Genomic DNA, 7,492 nt, shown 5'->3' with positions numbered 1-7,492 from the left:
TATGACTGAGACCTTAAGACTGATATTCCAATTTATGAGTATGATTGACTTGGTATAGTCTCCTTCATTTCACTTTAATTATGTTGGTTACATGGTGGGCAGAAAAACTTAACTGCCAGTCCATGTGTATGTATTTTCATTGCTTTTCACCCATATTGCTTCACCATTGGCAGTTTGTCCTGCTAATCCTCTACAGAGAACTGGCAAAGCAAAGATGTCACATTTATTTAGAAGATCTTTTTCCCAGGTAAGTACATCTCTGTTAAAGCTGGACATAGCCTGAGGAAGTGTCAGTGCTAGGTGATTGAGATCGCTCCATGAGCTCTTTGATATACCAGCCCAGAAAACAATAAGCACTCTTGCAGGACCATGATGTTTACTGGGCTTTCCAGGAAGATGTAAGCAAGGGCTTCACCAAATCTCAACTTGCAAAGGTGATTATGTATAAAGAGAGCATAAAGACAGAAATTCTTGTCCTGTGGCCTGTGCCAGATATTTTCCTCCATCTGCTTCTAACACAACTCTTTAAGAATTCTAAGTGCCTCGTAACTGAGTTTTGCTGCTCATCCTTTCTGCAAAGCAGACTTTTAAGTGCAATACTTGACAGAAGCTAATAAAGGAGCTTAGGAAGGCTAGGTTGGTTTAAGTTGGCTTGGGATTTTGTAGAGGATAATGGCTGAACTGTAGAGGAAGCAGGAGGATATAGAATTGTGAGAACAGTCTGTTTCATGCTGCACTGGAGCTGTTTTATATCCTTACTAACAGTGTCTTTCAGGTGTTTCTGCAGACTAGCAAAGTAGAAGTGGTGACTATTTGAATCTGAGCTGGAGGCTCATCAGCCCCATATTTGTGAAGGATGAGGCAGAACAGGATGGGCTGACAAAAGCTGGTTAAAAACAAGACAGACAGGCAGGTACATCTGGTCAGAAGTGTTCTGTCATTGTTTGCTGTCATCTCAGGCCCAAGCAAACTCTTGGTGTTCACCTGGTAGTGACAGAGCTGGGACACAACACCCCATCCCTAAAAGTGGGAGATGGATTAGACAGCTACACTGACATGTCCAGGCAGAAAAATACATCTGAATAGTTTTCTGGGAATGTCTGGTCTTAAATGGAAGGGGTAGCAACCATTTGTAAGCTGTAGTAAGTCTTGTTCTGAATCACAGTTGAATGGACTAGGTCATTTCTCAGTTTCTAATAGGTCTATTCTACCTCATCTACTTCACACTTGTAACGTTTATAACACCAAATTATTTCCAAAAACTTTAAAAGTAGGCATCCAGATTCTAGCAGAAACATAGTGGGTTTTGTTTTTTATTTTTATTCAAACTCTAGAAATCATGTGTTAGCATGGGTGCAATGGTCATGGCAGTTCTTACCTCATTGTGATAGCACCTGTTAATAATTGATGTACATTGTATAGTAACAGCAATAATATTTTGTTTAACCATAGGAAGCATTTTTGACCTCATAGTTTAGGCTTTGAGTCACTGTCAGATCTGCTTCCTGTTACCAGATAGTCTGCTTCTCCTGGAAAAGACTGTTTGGTTGGAAAAACAAACAAATATTACATATGGGTTTTGAAAAACCTTACACCAAATGGCAGAAATTGTTTTTGCCTACTGTCCCAGTTCAGCTGCCTGGATGTTAAACTACTGTGCTATTTTTTTTTGGTGCAATGTCTGGAATTTACCTAATTTTGCAATTGTACAGCTAACCTTTATCCATTATAAAGTAGAATTAACAAATGTAAGCTTTTAGAATGCTATTTCTTCCTCTCACTGAATATCAAACATCAGGGACCATTCTGTTAAATAATTGGAGATAGAACAAAATGATCATAGCACAACAGCAAAGCTGCCCAAATAATGTAATAATATGCCTTGTGGTCACTTTCATTCATAAGCATTGTAAGGGGAGACTGATGGTATCATGCAGTGCTTCATCTTCAACAGAGTAGGCCGCTCAGATGAGCATGGTGCGCTGCATGTTGGCACTAGTCGTATCTGCAGATTGTGCTGAAGTACTACAGAGGAGGGAAGCTATAATGTACTTGTTATTGAAATCCTGAACGGCTTTCAGTACATCAATCTCTGATGGGAGTTTTAGAGAGAATATATCTCTTTAAGGCAGCCACATTCCTAGCTGATTACCTGCAAACAAGTTTCATCGTCAGCCTGCTCTGGTGCTTGCAGTGGTGGTTCCTGATGCTCTGCCTCCTCCTCTTTCACGCAGCACATGTGGAGTGGATCTTAATGAGTCACTGGGGCTCCTCTCGGGAAGCCCACTAGAAGAGTGTGCTCCCAGGAGCTATGGTCTCTTTTGTATCTGAAAGTGGTTCCAGAATGGTAGAAAGATCATGTAGTGGCATGTGGTAATCTGACAACAGAGTGGAGTGAGAAAGATTTGTTTCAAATTAGCCTTTGAACACATTTCACAACCAAGTTTGGTAACTACGTATATATGATAAAAGTAGCTGTAGCTTGTCATGCATTAGGCAATTAGTTGCTTTTCAAATTCTTCCAATGACGTGTATTTTCTAAACAGTTTACTACGTGCTCATCTTGGCCTTAAAGCAGTCAAACTCACTGCATATTTGATATAACTGCACAAAAGTAAGGAAATGGAAAAGTTGCACAACTGGGCAGTTACAGTTCTCTGCTGGCAGTGACTCATTTGAATTTAGTACTTACTCACAGGCCAGCAAAGATGCAGAAAGGGATGGTATTTTAGATTTGGGAGGATAACAAGGTCGTGTGTGTGTGTGTGTGTGTAAAAAATCTTGGGTGTAAAATAGATCATACTATAATTGATAGTCTTGCGCTTTATCCACTTAAGAGACTTCATGTTGTATTTCCAGGTGCCTTCTCCAGCACATTGTAAAATAATGCTTACATGAGGATCTTGGTATTTCTCTCAGGAAACTACTGCAGATTCAGAAGGCAAAACCTAGTGTGTGTAGTAACACAGTATGAAGGGAATGAAGAGGTGCTCTGAGCAGCTGAAGCTCAGAGACATTGGTAGACAGGGATGAGTTCCACCTATTCTGGCCCTGGAGAGTCAAAATACCATGTATCTAGAAAGTAATCCAGCTCCACTTTTAGGAACATTTTGTTGTTTATTTTATGGAAAAGTTGATTACTTAAAATCTATTAATTACAGCTATTACTACTGAATTCACAGAAAACATACCTATGTTTTAGTTTGAATCAAAAATGTTAGTATGTCAAGCAACCTACTAAATAGATATATTTGATGCTGTTGAAGAACAAGAAATAAAATTTTCTTGTGACCAATTAAACCCTGAAACAGTGACAGGGAGTGAGGCTGTCACCTCCACTTAAGTCTGCTTTCTGCTGCTTTGGATGATGTAGGACCTATACATGTTTTTAACAAATACCATATGCACCTAACTTTCCCTGATTGTTACTGTCTTGCCTGACTGCAAAGGGAAACCCACATGAAATAAAATAATGTCAAGGTCTGAGAAAAATGTCCAAGGTCCTTGTGGGAACTAATAGGAAGATCTGAATAGGAAATCGCCTCTGCCAGATACCAAATTGGTGGGCAAGTGTACCCTTTCTGGGCCCAAGCAGGACACTAAAACTTTTCAGATACTGATTCAAGGGAAGAAGGGAGGTTAAGTGGTCTGTCAGCAGCTGCTCATGGGGGAGATGATGACTGACTCTGAGGGGCACATAAGCAAGTTGAAACAAAACAAGCTGTCTCCCCTACCCCCACACAACCTAAAGATGGAAGTAGCAGGATAAAGCTGAACTTACTGAGGCTCAGATGGAAAGATGAAAGCTGAGGTAAGGGTCTTTTGTTTGTTTAAGACCTTTTCTCTGTGTTTGAGTGAATAATGTTTTGTTTTGGAGAAGCTGGCTTGGGGTCACTTCAATTCATCTGCTGTCATAGGCTCTTGGAAGAAAAGGCATATTGATGACAAACACAGTTGGGTCTGTCAGTTGAACATGACTAGTAAATGAGATATTGCTGCCAGGATTTCCAGTCTGAGAGTGGTGGGACCATATGGCTCTATCCACAGAAAGTTGAAGGTAACAAACCTTTTCTCAGGAAAGTGTGCTTGAGAGGTACGAAAAGGCATTTCGGTATAGCTTGTCTGTAGTTGCAACTAATCTTCCAGTTCTTTCAGTTTAAGAAAGAAGTATATTTTTTACCGGAAATCCTTTCCTCTAATTTAAGCAATCTAAAAAAGAACAAACATTTATTTAAAAATGTGTAAAATGCTAACATCTTTGGCTTCCTGCCAACAGTTGATGTGCACAACAAGTGATCCAGAACTAGCACATCTCAGTTCAGTGCTTAAAAAGGAATATTTGGTAGATAAGTTACTGTATGGGGCTAAGTTTTGTTCTGAATAGCTGGATTTCTTCTCACATGGTTTAAACATATTTGAAGAAATGTAATTTGCAATGGCCTTAAAAGGTAGAATTTTTGTATTTATTTAAAGCTATTATCTTCCTTGCAATTTTCTTTGAAGCATGACCTGTAAACACCTAGTAGTCTGTATCAATTACATGTTCCCAATTAATGGAATGCTCCTGAAATCAGACACCAGCCCTGCAGGCAAGGATAGGTGTGTGGCCCAGCAAGGTTTCAAATCACCTTCCTTGACATACCAAGATAGATGCCATCATTTGAAATTACAAGAAGGGGAATCTTCCTTTGATAAACAGGAAGAACAAGAAGGTATGTTGAGTCCTCATTAACATGTATGAGGCATTAGAAAATCTAACAGCAAAATTGTTTCATGTTACTATGACTTGTCTGCTGGAAGGCCACAGGCAGGAGACTGTGGTAAAGAAAAGGCAAACTACTTCACCCCAATCTAACTTTATGTTTGTAGTTCAAAGGGACAGCTATTTTTGACTAATATAGAATGAAAATTTGATCTTATTTTGTTAACTTTGGGTTATATAGTTTGTTTCACTGAATCTAGAAATGGACTGTTTTCCTTTTCTTGATAAATGCACTGTAAGTAAATGTTTAAACTGGAACCTACAGGGATAGGAATTAATATTTAATGTTGTTGCAGATTCATCAGTGTATGTCTTATTCCAGAACTGATATACCAGGTAGCAGATTTTTCTTTCCTTTGAAGGAAGTGAGTTGTAAAAAACAGGAAAATATTTTCCCCTTGAAATAAGTTTCAGAGTTCATGATAAATGTTTAATCTGAAAAAATATTTAACAGCTTCAGAAGGGAATTGATCTATGGTCTATCTAGAATTAATGTCCTACCACCTTAACAAAGAAGAAGGGCCACAGACCTTGAAATACAAACACTGTCATGGAATAGCAAAAGAAGCAGGTAGTTCTGGGAGTAACAAGTCTGCAAAACACGTTCTATAGATCTGTCTTATGTTCCTTCTTTTAAAGTGCCAAATGGTGGGAGCTCTAACAGAGGGGTTCTTGGTGTTGAAGCTTCTTTAGGAATTTTCCCATATGTGTGTATATATATTGTCAGAATCTCTACTATCGCATGACGATAATGCAACACATCCTTAAGACCCACTTAATTTATTGAAATATATATCTTCCACTCCTCTGGCAAGTTTGGCTGACTCATGAGCTACTAAATCCAAAAATCACTGGAGGTGGAGCAAATTCAAGACAAACTCACATACACATCCATGCAGGTATTTCTAGGGTGATCCTTTACTAAATTAAAAGAGCTATAGTGGTGTCTTGTATTATGTACCTGACTGTTTATGGGAATAGGACTTGAAGACCCTCTTCCAGACATCTCACTGGTGGTCAGTGTTTCCTCAAACAAAAGAACATGTAGAGGTTTCTCTGGAAACCATCTGTGGCACCTGGAGCAGGTCCAAGTTCTGACCTGATGCCAGAGCCCAGACAAAGCTAGCTGTTTGAACATCCTTCCCTGAAGACTGTGGAGAAGTACTGTCCAACATCAGTTTCTGACTTCCTGAGACTTATAGCACTCTGTCAGGGAGCAAAAGAAATTTTCCTAAACATAAGTGTTTAGAACAAGGGTCATGAACCTTCATACTCTGCAAGTCTGGAAAATTTGCAACTAAATGCAAAATCTGCCATTAGCGTTTTGTTGGTTTTTTTTTTTTTTTTTTTTTCTTTTAAACATATATTAATGCATGTTAAAAAATAAGCATATTAAGCAAGTTAGGCCTTAGCTTACTGCAAAAACTTTGGTCCATATTCATCTCAAAGGAAGGTGTAAGACCTGATGAACATCTAGTATATCTGTCTGTAGCTATCAGGCAACTAACACTCCTACAGAATGAAAATTGCTGCTTTAGTCCTGATTTGAGAATCTGAATCATTATTTAGACCCATGAGTGTGGGACTTGGTTGAGTCAAAATAAGTGAGTCTGCTTTCAGAAATAAATGTATCTATTATCCCCTCAAATAGAAGTAGACTTCCTCTTGGGTTCTGAAGCTAAAATCCTTGAAGTGTTTAATCACTTAACCTTGCTTTAAATAGGAGTTGGGCATCTAATAACTTTGAACTGAAAACTTTACAGTCTTGGGTCACAATGTGTTTCTACTCTCTTCCTGTATCACTAATCCACACAATACAAGGCACTGCTCATTTAATTTTTCCTCATGCAGAGATAATCTAATCAGTCCAAGACTTTGTCTGAACTTGCCTTTTTCTGCTGCTGGATTAGAACAAATACATAGAGTAGCTTCTCTCCTCCCCAACCCTGCCACCTCATTTCTGCAGTTAGCCTGAATTTGGACAATTTCAAAAAATTCAAAGGCAAATAAATAGTTGGAAAAGTAAAATTGCTCTTCTTCCTCCCTCCCCCTTTTTAAAAAGTTTTTCATCATCAGACTCTGCTGCTGATGTATTGTGCTATCCTTACACTTTTCAATTTTAAACCTACTTTAGAATAGCAAAGAAAGGATCTTCTTGGCACACCTCACACTCAACTCTTCCTTGTGGTACATCTTAGTCATGGCATGACACTGTCATGAAATAAAATGTTGAAAAAGGACATTTTCTGTCCAGAATTCCTCCGATATTGTTTTCTTTTTTTTTTTTTTTTTTTTTTTTTTTTCTGTCCGTTAACTGCAGTGCTAGAAGGTATAATCTGGGAAGTTACCTGCCTGCTCTCCCCTATTTTGTCAATGTCATGAGTCAAAATAATGAATCAAAGACAACCTTTTTTTCTTCCCTTTCTCACTCAGCGTTTAATCATAGTCTTTCCCAAGGGACCAACTGACATCCTGTAGTCAACTTATGTGCTTTCTAGGCTGCCCAGAAAGGACACCAAAGATGTCTCTGAATATCTTCTTCGAAACTTGGAGGCTTGTCACAAAGTTTTGAGAGCTGGCTGTTGATTTGATACTTCTGGGTTGTATAATCTTATTTTGAAACCCTGGAGGTGCTCTTCTGTACTGGGATGAGGAGAAGCAGGGTTCTTTCTCGGTCTCAGTAAGACAGGCAGAACAGCAAGTAGAATAAGGTAGAAAGGAGAAAGAGAA

Source organism: Tyto alba, unplaced genomic scaffold (genome assembly GCF_018691265.1).
Source record: "Tyto alba isolate M040663 unplaced genomic scaffold, T.alba_DEE_v4.0 Super-Scaffold_22, whole genome shotgun sequence".
Lineage (NCBI taxonomy): Eukaryota > Metazoa > Chordata > Aves > Strigiformes > Tytonidae > Tyto > Tyto alba.
The sequence above is the reverse complement of the archived record's forward strand: the minus strand, read 5'-3'. Positions refer to the sequence as shown.